Source organism: Pseudorca crassidens, chromosome 10 (genome assembly GCF_039906515.1).
Source record: "Pseudorca crassidens isolate mPseCra1 chromosome 10, mPseCra1.hap1, whole genome shotgun sequence".
NCBI classification, from domain to species: domain Eukaryota; kingdom Metazoa; phylum Chordata; class Mammalia; order Artiodactyla; family Delphinidae; genus Pseudorca; species Pseudorca crassidens.
In genome coordinates, this window is record NC_090305.1 from 2,930,318 (window position 1) to 2,946,421 (window position 16,104).

Below are 16,104 nucleotides of genomic sequence, written 5' to 3' on the forward strand. Positions count from 1 at the left end.
ACAATACTATATTTCAGTTAATAAATTTGTCTCGTAGGAGCTAGCAATTCTAGAACTACTTTATGTGCATACTAGAATTGAACAAATAAGTAAAAATACTTTAATTAATGAGAACCAGTTCTCTCACTGTTGAAGAAAGATGTTACAAATCAGGAAAGACTAAAGCTAAAACAAACCCTGGGGTGTTGAATGGGAGTCAGAGGTACTGGTATGAACTTAGGATTTTTAAATAAATATGTATGTGTGTGTTTGCACGGGTGAGTACACATACATATATTTTCAAGACCCGTCCCCTAAGAAAACACACAAGTAATGACACCCAGAGGGCAATTAGCACGCCTAGTGCCTGATCTTGGTTTCTCAATACGATTCTCCAAGAAAAAATAAACCAGAGCTTGTGTGAGAAGAGGTTGATTCCAGGGCCGGAAAGCATGAGATAAGCCTGGAGCCTCCCATGGTACCAAAACAAAGGAAGCCCTCAAAAAGGACAGCAGCATGTTGACATGACACAAGAGTCAACCTGAAAGAGTTCCCAGTGGCCAAAACTGGGAAAACTTCAGAAATAAAATAAATAATGATACTACTGGAATATAACCCACAGATTAAATATCCATGGGTCCATACTGATATAAATAACAATAAATAAATGAGAAATTTTTGCTAACAGAAGAATTTCAAATAATAAATGTAGAAGGAATGAGAGGAATACAAAATTGCCCTAGAACACAGTAATCATTGTTGCAGACAAGTCCACTAAGAGATGCTAAAGTTAGTGGGAACACGTTTTAGGAGGGACAGGATATTTGCCTAGTCTCAAAGTATCTTCTCCAAGATACATATTAATTACAATGGGGAAAATCGTTATTTTACAGAGGAGAAATCCATCGTGCGCAACCTTAACCAAATGACCAATAATAATTCGACTAATAATGATCACCAACAATAAGACATATTGACATCATGTAACCCCTAATATGATGCACTGAGAAGGGCACATCACTTCTGTGATATTCTTGCCAAAAATAAATCCATTCAATCTAATCACGAGAAAACACTGGAAACCCAAATTGAGGGAAATGCTACAAAATAATTGACCAGTGCTCTTCAAAAGTGCCAAGGTCATGAAAGACAAGAAAAGACTAGGAACATTTAAAGACTGGAAAAGGCTAAGAAGACATGACCACTGAAGGTAGAGCAGGATCCCAGAACGGATCTTAGGATAGGAAAAGGGCATTTGTGGAAGAAGTAGTGAAATGCAAATGAAGTCTACAATTCACTAAGCAGTGTTGTAGCCATGTTAATATCATAGTTTTGACAACTATTCCATCATGTATAAGATGCTAACATTTGGAGAAGCTGTGTAAAGGCGGTATGAGAATTCTCTGTACTGTTTTTGCAAGTTTTTTATAAATCCAAAATTGTTTCAAAATAAAAAGGGTTTTAAAAGCAAATGTTAAACTATAATTTTAAAACGGAAAAAGGTATATGAATTCTGATAGGTATTTAAAATAATGCTCAACATCAATTGTCATAGTCATAATGTAAAGTAAAACTAAAATGAAATACGACTACAAACCCACGAGAATGGCTAATATCAAAACACTGGCAATATCGAGTACTGGCAAGGATGTGGAGAAAATGGAATCCTTACACATTGCCGGTGGGAGTTTAAGATGGCATGGCCTCTTTGGAAAACAGTGTGGCAATTTCCTGAAAAGTTAAATATATATTTATCATACAACTCAGCAATTCCACTCCTAGGTATCTACCCAAGAAAATTAAAATACATTCTCACAAAAACTTGCACGTGAGTGTAGCATCATTACTTTGCAAACAGCCCCAATATCTGTTAACTGGAAATGGATACACAAAAGGTGATGAACACTAATATTAATGAAGAGCACTACTCAACGATAAAGAGAAGCTACTGACACTGCTATGACATGGACGAGCTTCGCCAACACTATGCTAAGTGAAAGAAACTGCACATGAGAGCATGAGTTACAGAATTTCATCTGTATGAAATGTCCGTAAGAGGCACATCTACAGAGACAGGAAGCAGGTGCGTGGTTGCCAGTCACACAGCCCTATACCTCCAACACACCTTCCACATTCTACCCTTTCTCACCACCTCCACTGCCACAGTCCTGGTCCAAATGCCCGCCCCTCCCACAGGAATTAACACCAGTAGCCTCCTGGTGGGTCCTGTGCTTCTACCCTCAGCCCCATCCTCTACTCTCAGCACAGCTAAAACCTAAATCCGATCCTCTTACTATTCTCAGAATTCTCCAATGGTTCCCCATTCTACTCAGGGAAAAGCCAAAGTCCGTAACGGGCCCACCTCTCTCTCCTCCCCCTCGAATCTCCCGGCACCCACGATGCCGCACCCACTCCGGCCTCCTCGCCGTTCCTCAGCCACACCAGGCACGGGGACCTCTGCTCAGCCCCCCTCCACCCGCATGCCCTGCCTGGGCTCTTAGCTCATAGATTTGCTCAGATTCCACCTTCCCAAGGAGGCCTCACCCTGACATCTCTATTTGATCTGCAACGTGCCTTCCCGCCCCAGAACATTTACTCTGCTCGCCCCCCCCCCCCCGCTTCTTTGTCCCCAGCACTTACCACCTCCCAGCACACTGGAGAATTTTCTCATTGTGTTTACTGCTCTGCTGTCTTAACTCCCCTACGAGGATATGTAATCTTTCTCCTCCAGGGCAGGAATGTTAGTCTACTTGGTTCACTCATGTGTCCAAACACCTAGAACAGTGCTTGACACTTAGTAAGGCCTCAGTGAACATCTGCTGACACGAATGAACAAGTGAGTGAAAGAATCGTGAATTTGAGACAAGTGGCTGTAGGGCAGTTGTGTGATGTGCCAGTTAAGAGCCACTTGCGCTGAGTCCTGTGAGATGACTGAGATCCTTTGAGCAGAGGACCGAGACTCTAGAATTCTGGCCACAAAATAACTGCATTCACTCAGGGCCACCGCTAACCCATGAAGGGCCTCTGGGTGAATTAGAAAGGGTGGCCCTTCCTCCTGGCAGATGCAGCCCTGCGCCAGGGTGATGGCTTGGACGTTGAAGGGTGGCCTGGATTTTGTCCCTCTCACACCTCAGCCCAGTGACATGGCACAATGCACGACCTGCCCAGTTGTACATGATGGTCTTGCGTCCACGTGGACTTCCAGAACCAGAACGTGCCCATAGCTGTCCACTCCCCACACCCATACCCCCAACACACACACCCTCCCCGCCGCAGTTGTGCCCAGGTCTTCCTGTGTAGGCGTACTCGTCCCCGGCGAACGGTCCCTGTGGGCTCACCCTCACCCTCTCCCGAGCTTGCCCGCTCAGAACTGCCCTGGCACTGTGGCAGACTTTTTGCTCCATATTTGATGCTTTCTCACCGCTCACCCCTCTGGTTTCCAAATCCTTGCCTACAACACTGTCTCTGGACCCCATGTGCTCTGTGACTCAAAGGAATGGCCCATCTCCCCTCTCCCAGGCTAAACCTCACTTCCCCAAACCAGTCTATGGTCAGTATTAAATTCTTCCCAGACTAGACTGCACTAAATCTGCCCCTCCCCACCCCCATGGTCCTCAAGCTGTGCTCCAGAACCCTCAGGGCTGCTGCCCTGAGCTGCATGGAGTTGCAGGAAGGGGACACAGGGTCCCTGCTTCAACAAATGCACCTCTACTCACAGTATTTACAGCTTTCAAGTATGATTTCTGCCGGAAGAAAAGTTCTACTTTTAAACAACACTAGAATATGGATATTTGACGCCTTCAAGATGGACACTCACTTTAATTTGGTAAAAACTTTGTCACAGCATCTCCCTCTTAAATGAGTTCCAGCAGAGCACCTGTAGAATGTCTGGCTCTGAGTGATGGAATTACTTGGTGAGCCCTTCGGGATTAAAAGGCTACACTGTGCTTGCTTTGGTGACTTGCTTTCTAGTATTAGAAACCAGATTAAAGTTAAGGCAATCTACCAGATAAAATGACTTTGATTTTTAAATGCTTGATCTCTAGCTGTTCTTTCTGAAAGTAATTACACAGCAGGGCCAGCATCTTCCTGTAATCTAAGTACTCACTCCCTAACTTATCTGTCCTGCGCAAGCTCCCCATCTCGGTATGTTTGGTGGAACACGCCTATACTTACGTGGGACCTAAAATGTAAATGATAAAAGTGACTCACGGTGAGCCATGTTCCTACTTGTCTGCTTAAATTTGCCACAGTGGGTAGACGCTCCACAGGGGCAGGGTGGCCAGCCTGCTGACCCTGAGGAAGAGACGGGGGAGGGGAGCAGAAAATGGGAATTACCCGAGCCTCTAAAAATGACGCCCGACTCAACTACAAAAAATAAACAACGTGGTTTAAAAATGGGCAAAGGACTTGAACAGACATTCCTCCAAAGAAGACATACAGATGGCCAACAAACACATGAAAAGATGTTTAACATCATTAATTAGGAAACTGCAAATGAGAAATTTTTTTGATAGTGGTCATCCTAACGAGAGTGACATATTAGGATGACTACTATCGAAAAGGAAGGGAGGGAGGGAGGATAAAGAAAGGAAAAGAAAAGAAAAGAACAAGTGTTAGCAGGGATGTGGAGAAACTGGACACTTGTGCACTGTTGGTGGGGCGTGAAATGGTACAGCTGCTATGGAAAACAGCATGGCAGGTTTTCGAAAACTTAAAAAGAGAATGACCATACAACCCAGCAATCCCACTTCTGGGTGTACACCTAAAAGAACTGAAAGCAGGGACTTGAAGAGGTATTTGTACACCCATGTTCATAGCAGCATTATTCACAACAGCCAAAAGGTGGAAGTAACCCAAGCATCCACTGATAAGTGAACGGATAGACAAAATGTGGTCTATACATGCAATGGAATATTATTCAGCCTTAAAGAGGAAGGAAATTCTGACACAGGCTGCACAATGTATGAACCTTGAGGACATTATGCTCAGTGAAATAACCCAGTCACAAAAGGACAAATACTGTGGGATTCCACTTACATGGGGTTCCTAGAATAGTCAGATTCACAGAGACAGAAAGTAGAATGGGGGTTGCCAGGGGCTGGGGGCAAATGAGGAGTTAGTGTTTAACGAGGATGTAGTTTGGGTTTGAGAAGATGAAATGGTTGAAGATGAATGGGTGGTGGTGACGGTTGCAGAACAATATGAAGGTATTTATCACTACTGAACTGTACACTTAGAAATGGTTAAGATGGTAAATTTTATGTTATGTGTATTTTACCAGAATAAAAAAAAAATGGGGGAAAAATGACCTTCTGACTTTAAAGAAGGCAGCTGTGGCCTGGGAGAAAAGATAGGTGAGTGCACTCCAATTTGACCGGCGTTCCAACGAGAAGCAGGTACTTTCAAAATCTGGTCTACAGTGTTAACCAAAGACGTAAAGAAACACAAGGCTGGCAGGCGCATCAGTTGTAATGTGCTTTCTTGGGGGCAGCGAGGAGATACGTACGATGTGTGTGCCCCCAGTTATAGCAATTCCACTTTTAGGCATTTCACCTCAAGAAATAATCATAGATGTTCATAGGATGCATCTGTAAGGATGAACATTTGTTTACAATAACAAACGACTGGAAACCACTTAAAAATACAAAACTGGGGCACGGTGAAACAAATGAAAGTGTCACAATGCCACCAGTATACAATTAATAAAAACCTTACCGTTAAAGAATATTTAGTGGCATGGGGAAATGTTCTCAATAAATCACTAAGTGTGAAAAAAAATGACAGAACAGTAAGTCCACTATGCCCATATTTCTGCTGAAAAATTTTACATATGTAAAGAGAAAGAGCTATAGTACAGTTGATTTTACCTTCATCTTTCTACTTTTATTATTTTCCTAATTTTTCATGCTGTATATGTACTTTTTATGTGATCAGAAATAAAAACACTGTATACATTTTTCCAAGTTAAATCTGAGTCTCTTCATTCTTAATTGGAAAACACTGGCCCCAGGATAGGCTGAAATTTGCCCTTGCCAGGTGCAAAGAAAGGGAGCAAAAAAATGCCCCCTTTTTTTATTGTCCTAAGTCAGTTTTTACTGTCAGAAACCACACTGTAAGAGAGGGTTTAAAATGTTTAAGAGAATAAATTTTGCAATCACTCCAAAAGCACCTATTTGCATGAAAGTCATTGGTATGCAAATTTCCAATCACTCCCATCTTATTCATTAAAACCAGTCACCCAAGTTTCTCTCCAAGCAATAACTGATGGGGGTGGGGAAGGCAGAGGGGCACGAAAGGGGAGGACTCCGGAGCCTGGAAATAGAGCTACATTCCCTTCAATACCAATTCTGTATTTTAGACGTTCAGATTTCCATTTCCACGATTCCATCATCCACTATGTTCATGACATAACTTTTATTTTATAGTCATCTGTTTGCACTAGTTCCCCCATTTGGACGTCTGCTGGCACTGTGCATTTTTTACTTGTCCCAACACTAGTGTGGACTGGCTCTGGGAACTACATTCCAAAATACCTTGCCAGACAGTAAGGAATGCTGCACTGCGATCCCTGCAAGAGGGACAAAGTTAGAGGAGAGGAGCAGAGGCTGAGTGATGTTCGCCACTGGAGGTTCACAACAGGGCACTCAGGCCCCTGGGGTCCTGGGAGCGCAGCCCTGCAATGCCACAGCCCACTGCACGCTTGCCTCATCTGTAAAACCGCTGACTCCAATGTAGGGAATACAGGAAGGCCCGGTGACAAGGGGACAAGACGTCAGTGTGGCTGCAGGAGAAATCTCAGCTCTGTGCAACCAGAGGGAGCCCGTCCTTGAAGTTCACACAAGCCCGCTAAGCTGCTTCCGGGGCATGGAGACCCTCCAGAGCCAAGCGAAATTGTAGTCACACTCACTTCAAAATGAACCCCACATGATTCACATACTAAGCTAGAAATGTGTGAGATATTCAGTGAGGGGGAAAGAAGAGGAAGGGCTCTTCAGAGAAAAAGCCCCATCACTAAACCACGACGTCGGACTGTGATGCTTGTTAAAGGACAGTCAGCTTAGTTCCTGCACCCTCATAAGGTACAGGGAGCTATGGTGGGTTCAGGCCAGCTCCACCTGCCTGGGGTTCCTCCTGCCTGGGGCTCCTCCTACCTGGGAGTCCTTCCTACTGAGGCTCCAGCTGGCTGGGGTTCTTCTTACCTGGGGGTCTGGGGATCCACCTGGCTGGGGCTACACCTGCTTCTCAAGTATCCCCAGGGTCTCCCATGGGTCATGGCCAAGGTACCACCTGCAGGGGATCTTTCTAAGACACAATTCCAGCCATCCCCTGCATTAACGCCTTCTGAGACTGCCTGTCACTTTCAGGATAATAGCTGTTCTCCACAGATCGTGTTCTGGGCCTTTCCTGACCCACCCAGATGCTCTAGCAGGACTCTGGCAAACTGGGCGGGCCTTGCCGCCAGAGCTCCTGCCTCTGTGCACGTCCCCGCGGCCTGGGATGCAACTCCTCCTGTATCCGCCTGAGAAACTTCTACGCCAGCTTGGAGAGCAGCCCCAAACCACCTCCTCCAAACTCCTTTGTCCCTGGAGACGAAGAGAGTAGTAGACAAAGTATGAACCTATGAATTTAAAAGGTCTGAGCTGCATTCTGGCTCTGTCACCCATCATCTGTGCAGTCTTGGGTGCCTTAACCTTGCAAACCTTTGTTTCTCCGTCGTCAAGTACGGGTAACAAAATCCACTCCACGGAGCTCTTTGGGGCGATGGAGGATGTTGCCTTCCCCCTCCCCCAAGCCATGAGACCCCAAGAGGCATCTTATTCGTGTGTATCCCAGGAGTTTCCAAGGCTTTTACCCCTGGAGGGGCCCACACACTGCCTTGTGAATGAGTGAGAAAGCCCGCTGATGCAATTTTCCTTTGCGGGCGGGCGTCGGGCACGCCTGTGCGGTGGGTTTACAGAGGTGGTTCTCCACTCGGACCCCCATCATGATGCCTTGGAGAGGTTTTAAAAAATGCCACTGCTCCTCCTGGTAGAGATTCTGCTTCTGAGGGAGAAGCATCATAGGGGCCGGGGCTCTGTTGACAACCCTCCAGGGGGTGGCGTGGGGCAGCAGAGCCGGCAGAGACACTCAGCACCTGAGCTCTGCCTTCCCACCTTTGTCTCCTCCTCCTCAGCTTACAGACACCGCCCACCCCAGCTTCCAGGGGAGGCAGGGGTCGACTAGGGGAAGTGGAAAGAGGGATGAACTGGGGGGAAACGTGACCGGCCCCAGCTACAGGGACTAAGCAAGTACAGTCAACAAAACAAGCAGGTGTCTACTGCCAGGTTTTGGCAACTGAGTATTTTCCTGTGAAATCAGTTGACTAAACACTGCAGCCAGGGACGCCTTCTGGGCGGTGCCCTACCAACTAGTACACGTGGGTGAACAGGCTGCCCCTTTGAGGGTCCTGAAAGGTCAGCTGGGTGCTCCCAGGCCAGAAGGCCGCAGCAAAGGCCACTCCAGCGAAGACCCAGCCCCGGCTCAGTTTAGCTGGGTACCGAGACCCTGCCGCCTCCTGCAGAAATCCCAGCAGGAACCCTACTCTTGGGCCGCAGCAAGACAGCGGTCAGTTAGCTCCCAGAAGACAACCACAGAAACTGGCTGGCCCGTCCTCTCAGACTTTGGGGAGAAGGTGCCAGCCGCCTACTCCCAAGAGGCGGATGAGGATCCCCGAAACGTGGAGAGGAGGCGGGCTCACGGGATGCTCTGGGGAAACGCAGACGAGCCCCGCGTTGCCCAGCCCCCAGGAATGGGGAGGCTTGGCCACACAAAGCCGTTCCCCCAGCCTCCCGCCCTCCTTTCTCCCCTCCAGGCTCAGGCCCCCTGAGTGAGGCAGATTGCAGCTGCCAGCAACCCCGTGCGGCCCAGCTCCTGGGAGACCCCCACCCCACTTCTCCCCTCACCCCTCCCCTCTTGGGACTGGCAGGACCGACTCTCCCCCACCCCACTTCTCCCCTCACCCCTCCCCTCTTGGGACTGGCAGGACCGACTCTCTGGCAGGTCTGCGGGGAGATCTGGTTGGTAACACCTGGATTCGGGGTCGTCTGGCTGTCAGTGAACGGCCGCCTGTCTTGAGAATCTGGGAGCCTGGGTTTCTCTCCCCGTCAACCCTGGGCCTGCCCCAGACATGAGCCTCTCCTTTATGTGCCTCTCGATGACATCACCACGTGTCCTGAGGGAGTTTCTCCTATTGTGAGATTACAGACAACTGAGCTCTCCCCCTTTTTTCACAGTTCCACAGTCAGGCAGCACCCTCAGGCTCCTGACAGCATGACGGGGAGGTGCCTTGTAGGAAGAAGTCAATACAATGGGAAATAGATCGAAATCTATCAGCATCAGGGGGGACCTGGCTAGTCTGCTGCTCAGGGACCCAGCTTCACTGCTCCAGGCGCAGGACGTGGAGCTGGGAGGGGGGGGGGTAGGGAGGTGGGGGGGGGGCTGGCCTCACACACCCGGAGGCTCCCCGCTGCTCTGTAAATGTCTTCTCTCTCCTACCACCAACCCATGGCGTTTAACGGCAAATGAGTGGGTGGCGAAGAGAATTTCCCACCTTGGGAAGAAGCAGTTGAGTCTGCCAGTCACTGAAGACACTGTGATTTTCGTATGTGTAATGGGAAAAAGTCGCTCTACCTCAGTCTTACAGGAAAATCGAGCGGGGTGGACAAGGGGGCTTTGGGCGGTAGCTGGAGCCAAGCATGCTGGCTTTACCCTGCACACATCACTGTGTGAGCACAAGCGCTTGTGTAAGCAGGAGGGGGACGCGAGGGTCGCCTCTTTCCTAGCAGACCTCAGGTCCCACGGACAGCCGATGCACTTGGTGAAACTGTGGAAGGAATGATTCCTTCCACAGGAATCTGAATGATTTTAGGAGTTTGGGGCTGGGAATAAAGCCGGGAATTTCATTATCTAGGCAATGAGTGATGGTGACTGCACCAGCTCCCCAGGAGGAGATCAAAGAGTTCATCAAGGGCCCCAAAAATCACTGACCAGGAAAGATTAGAGGAACTGATGGTACACCCACAGAAGACCAAGGTGAGAAGGGCCAGAAAGGCAGACTCTTGAGAAGCTTCCAGAAACGTTACAAGTAATGAAACACTTGAGCAATTTTTTTTTTTTAATATGAAACCTCTATGGAACAAAAATTGTTCTGTCCCCCCAAATCTTCGGTAAAGTCTGCTACCCACGCAAAGGCCTTGGTGAGTTTTTTTTCCGTGAAGGCAGAGGGAGTTATGAAAGCTACCAAAAAGGCTGAATTTCCGTCTGGGCTAGGCTGTGGTAGGCCGTGGTGTGCTGTGGCACCGTATAGAATGGCATGGGGCAGCAGGATGTGAGGTGTCATGGTGTGGTGTGGTATAGTATCCCTGGGGTGGGTTCACACAGTGTGGCGTGCTATGGTGTGGTCTGGTGTGCTGTGGCATGGTCCACGGCGTGACATGGAGTGTCAAGTTGAACGAACAGGCAGGATACAGGATGAGATACAGGATAGACAGTGATTATCGTCAGAGAGAGGGTGGTTGGGGACTGGACTGGAAGGGACACAGGAGAGCTAACTGGAAATGTCCTGCAGGAAGCTAGAGAGAGACGCAGGAAGAGCACCCAAAGGAAAAGTCAGACCTGGACACCTGGATGTGAGTCGTCCTCTAGAGGGGACAAGGGATGTCGTCACAACAGGAGGGCCATCTGCTGAGTGCAAGGACAGAGCCAGGTGTTTTACGTACATATCTCCCTGGTCCTCACAATGATCCTGAGAGATAGCACTCGACAAAGTGAGGCTCAGAGGTGAAGCAGTTTACCTGAGGTCACACAGCTAACCAGTGATGGAGGTGTGTGTGAACCCAGGTAAACCTCAGCTTTTTTCTGGGAGTACTCATACCTAAAGGAGGATTTCACAGAGGTTTTCAGAAGATGCTCTGTACACATCCAGGGAGAACAAGGGGATGATTCTAATCACTGTACCCACCTGCACTGGTTACCCATAACATTTGGTGGTAGGGAAGAGAGCCCCAAAATGCTGGCTTAAACAAGGTAAGGGTTTACAGGACCACTGGGTGGCTTACGCCAGGGAGGACACTTTACACTGTGGTCCAGGAGGAGCCACTGCAGATACCAGCAGCCCTGGGGCCTTGTTTTTCTCTCTCAAGAGGAGAAATCAGAGGAGGGTGGGCGAGAGCTGGCGTAATAGTTCCCCAATTCATGAGGAACCCAGGTCCTGTATAGATTTCCACTCTACTATCTCCACGCTCATGCTTATAAGATGGCTGCTGGGACTCCAGCCATCACATCCGTGTTCTAGACAGAAAGAAGGATGAAGGGCAAAGAGCAAAAGGAGCAGACTGCCTTAGGTAGCTAGCTCCCTTTAAACTGCTTTTCTGAAAACCGGAAGCTCACCTTATACCCTCCATTTATACCTCATTAGCCATAACTATATTACATCGTCATTCTTACCTAGGATGGGAGGATCCGAGGTGTAGCTTTTATAAGTGGGCATACTACTAAACCCAAATAAAATTGGATTCTGTTAGTACTGAGAAGAAGAGAATGGATATTGGAGATCATTCTAGCAAGATCTGCAACCTCACTTCCATGACACAATCACACCCGGGAGCTCTAACGCCAGGTGCCAGCTCCTTCACAGGATCAGCCGTGACACTGATCACAGGATCAGGCGTGGAAAACCCAGCCTCTGCACAGAGAATGTCATAGTTAAATCTGACAAATATTCATATCGAGCATGAATTTGAGGTCAGAGAATGGAGACAGTGGGTTTGGACCATACATCTCCTCATTGCAGGACTGGACGGTGGGAGGTGTAAGAAGCACAGTCATGTTGTACCATCACTAAGCCCATTACCCAATTGGGAGGAGCTTCGGTCTTTGTGTCCTCTGGTGTATCTAAGTTAATGGATTTAGGTTTGGAAAGGAATAAGCTTTGATAAGGCAGTATTCTTTAAGGGGCATTAACTTATCTGTTCTACACAGCCTGGACTCCAGAATTTTGTCAGAAATTGTCACTTGGGCATAGCCAGACCAGGTACCCATTCTTAACAATGTCCAGAAATGTCCTATTATGAGTTGAATTATGTTCCCCCACATTCATGTGTTGAAGCCCTAACCCCCAACACCTCAGAACATAACCATAGCAGGAAACAGGATCTTTACAGAGGTAATTAGGTTACCTCTGTAAAGGTCAGAGTTCAGTTAGGTGGGCCTTAATCCAATCAGACTGGTGTCCTTATAAGAAGAAGAGATTAGGACACAGACACACAGAGGGACAACCGTGTGAGGACACAGGGAGGAGGTGGCATCTCCCAGCCAAGGTCAGAGGCCTCAGGAGAAACCACCCTGTGACACCTTGATCTTGGACTTCCAGCCTCCAGACTGTGAGAACATCAATTTCTGTGGTTTAAGGCCCCTAGGCTATGGTCTTTGTTACAGCAGCCCTAGCAGACTAATACAGGCTCTTTCCCAAAATAAAGCGCTAAGAATGATTGAACCTATACAGGAAAGAATGAGAAAAGCATACAATTGACTAAAGGGCTAACTTAAGCATAATTCTTCACGTATCAGGCTACAATTCACACACAGTAGAGTTCTGTTACTAACGGTTAATTCTCCTCACTAGGAGACTGGACCTGGCTGGGGTAAACGCCCCTGTCTTGGTGTGGCTCAGGTACATCGCTCCTTTCCTGCTGTCTGGTGCTTCTCTGAATAGGGATTTTTAACAGCAGTCACAGGGTACCTTCCATTTCATTGCCTGCCATTCTTCAAAGCTCCGTTTTTAAGTGCCGCGTTTCCATCAACTATCTCTCTAGGTCTGGCGAAAGCAAGACCTGTACGATGTCGAAATGCACAGCGCCCCCCCCCCCCCCAGGGGCCGGCTCCTCCGCGGTCCAGCCAGTCCAACCGCAGTGGCTTGTTAGCTGGGAGATGGCGTCTCTATTCACAGGCTTCGTTTTGTCCTGTGATTTGGGAGTGGGGGTGGGTGTTGATATATGACTCTTGCATTTTGGTGGGAAGAAAGAAACTTCCCGTTTGGTTGCTGTCGCTGACAACAAAACAACTTCCTACCATTCCTCAGGCTTCCCTGACTCACTGATACTTCTCATCTGACACCTCCCTGCACCTCCCGTCCACTCCCCAGTTGGGGTATTTAACTGTTTTGCACCCGCTATGTGTAGGCTGAGGAGGCTTTGCCAACCCATCACTGCTGGCTGTTTTTGAATCAAAGCATTTGCCTAAAAAAGAGAAGGAGAATTCAATGAAGCAGAGTTGAGGGGCCTGGCACAGCTGGGGGTGCCCAGAATCCCACAGCCTCCCGCTTAGGGCATGGTCTGCAGCAGCAGATGGACATCCCTTCCCCTCCCCACATGGAGCCTGGACCTCTTACTCATCACTGATGGGGAAATCGCTTAAATAAATAGATTAAAATTACCAAAAAGAATACATTAGAAAGATAAGAAATATGTGTTATCTGTAAAATAAACTATCACAGAGAAAAACCAGAAAGTTCAAAAATAACTAAATACTATATGCAAATTACTTCATTCTTTTAGGTACAATATTTGCTAAAAGAGGATGAAGTGGCAAATACAAGTCGGGGGGCGAGACCCATGGGGCCTGTACAAGTCGGGGGGGCAAGACCCACGGGGCCTGGGCCAGAAGAAAAATTCTTGGAGGCCCCGCAGGGGCTGCCTCCCCAGGAACACAGGCTGAGGCCCAGACACGCCGTAAGGCAGAAAACATGCTCGCGGCGCATCTGCCCTGTAGCCTGAGGAGTCTGGTGAGCCCCTTAGCTATTCCAGATGATTTCCCCGTGGCCCAGCTCGCATGTAAATCCAACACCCAGCTGGCAGGCAGGCTAATTCCTCCTCAAACAGGCCACCTGCCAGAACGGGGCGAGCTCTCGGAGGAGCTAACGAAGGTGCATATAAAATCTGCTAACGAGGCCATTTCTAAACACACACACTGTCTAGGGGAGGGAAGGGGACTACGGCTCAGGAGACACTTGGGCTTCAGGAAGCAGGATGCACAGACATGGCTCTGGGCTGATCTCTGGTCCCTGCTCTGTCCCTAACCAGCCGTGGGACTCTGGGACGTCAGTACTGCCTGCATGTCACCGTGTCCTATAAGAAAATCAGGGTAAACCACAGAGCTCTGCGGTCACTCCGGCTCCCGTGGTGTCGGGCCAAATCTGCTTCTTCTCCTCAGTCTGGTTTGGACAGGTGGGGTGGCTTCCTTCGCCTGCCCCACCCATGCACAGAGCAGGCCCGAGTCCCCCGCACAGAGCCCGAGCCCAGGGTCCGCCCTGTCTGCCCAGCAGGACAGCCTCACCACAAGCTGCCAGCACTGAGGAGCGAGGCCAGAACCCCGAAGCAGCTGCGGTCGGACGCCCGGGGAAGATGTAGTGGGAACGTCCAGGCCTGGCCAAGCAGCAGGCCAAGCAGAGTGGCACCTGCGTGGGATTCAGGAAGGAGGCTGCAGGGCTGAGCCCGAGGATGGGGACAGGCGGGGCCCAGCTGAGGGGCAGGCTGCTCCAGGAGATCGTCTGCGGACAGGCACGGGCTGACAGAGGTCCAGCTGAAGGCCGAGCCCAGCCTCGTGGAGGGGCTCACGCTCCGACGGGTGGTGTCTGAGTCCCCTTTGAAGGACTCAGACACCCACCCCGCCTGGTCTCCCTTTGAAGAAGGGGAGCATGTCAGCAGAGAAGCCCCACTGCCAGCAACTTCGGGGTCCATCCTGAGGCTGGCCCCGGCCCAGCTGTCTCAGCCTGGGACACAGGACACAGGACAACTCTGAGGACAACAGTTGGCTTCTCCCTCCTCTCCCTGCCCAACGCCGCCTCCTGCCCATTCCATCTCCGAGCCTGTTTCCAGAGAACCTGCCCTGCCTCTGAACGGCTCCACGACGACCCTCAGTCCCCAGCTTGCGGGCTCTGTCCCCTGGGGTCCCCTCAGCAAGAGGTCTTAGACCAGGACCTGCTTCAGCCGGCTCACATCCTCTCCCCAGCCGTATCTCTTGCAACTCGGCTCAGTGATGGAGGCTGGAACCTGGAACCGACGTGGTGGGAGTATTTACACCATGGAAACTGGCAAACTCTGCAGATGAGGGCTTTTTTTTTCCTGGAAAGCTGGTTGTTAAACATTCACCAGCACACCACTACTTCCGTATAATAATAGGACCAGACTCTTCACAGAGACCTGCTTTGCTCCATGGCATGTCGTGAAGAGAGCCGAAGTGTGGAGAGGATGGAGCGTTACAGGAGATGCAGGATAAAGCTGCAGACGATTCTTCCAAGAGCAGACATTCTGAGGGGGCCTCCGGGGTGCCCTGTTCTTATGGGGGATGGAGCTGTTCTGGCAGCAGTGGCAGGCAGAAAACCCGCACCTGGCTGGTTGGGTCCAGATGCACAGAAGACAATGAACCTCTGGGCGCTGAGAAAGGGGAAGAATATATTTGATGTCCTTTAAACAAGTATGAAGAGAAATTTTCCATTAGGCTAGTACATTCTCCTCTAAAAGAATGGCTTACTGGTAAGTAATTCACCAATTTTCTAATGATGCTCAGATGTGGCTCAGAGTGGAAACATCATAGACACCTGTTAAATGAATCAATGAGCCAATCCTGACTTTCAGATAACCAGAGATGCCTTACAATATGTAAAATAAATAAACATTTTAAAAAAAGCCATCCGTATGAGCTGAGAGCACACTCGCTGAGAGAATGTGTATGTTAAAAAGATAAAGTTACCATATGATACAGCAATCCCACTCCTAGGCATATACCCAAACAAAACTATAATTTGAAACGGTACATGCACCCCTATGTTCATAGCAGCACTATTCACGATAGCCAAGACGTGGAAACAACCTAAATGTCCATCAACAGATGAATGGATAAAGAAGATGTGGTACATATACACAATGGAATATTACTCAGACATGAAAAGGAATGAAATAATGTCATTGCAGCAACATGGATGGACCTAGAGATCGTCATACTAAGCGAAGTAAGTCAGAGAAAGACCAATATCATATGATATCACTTATGTGTGGAATCTAAAATACAACACAAATGAACATATCT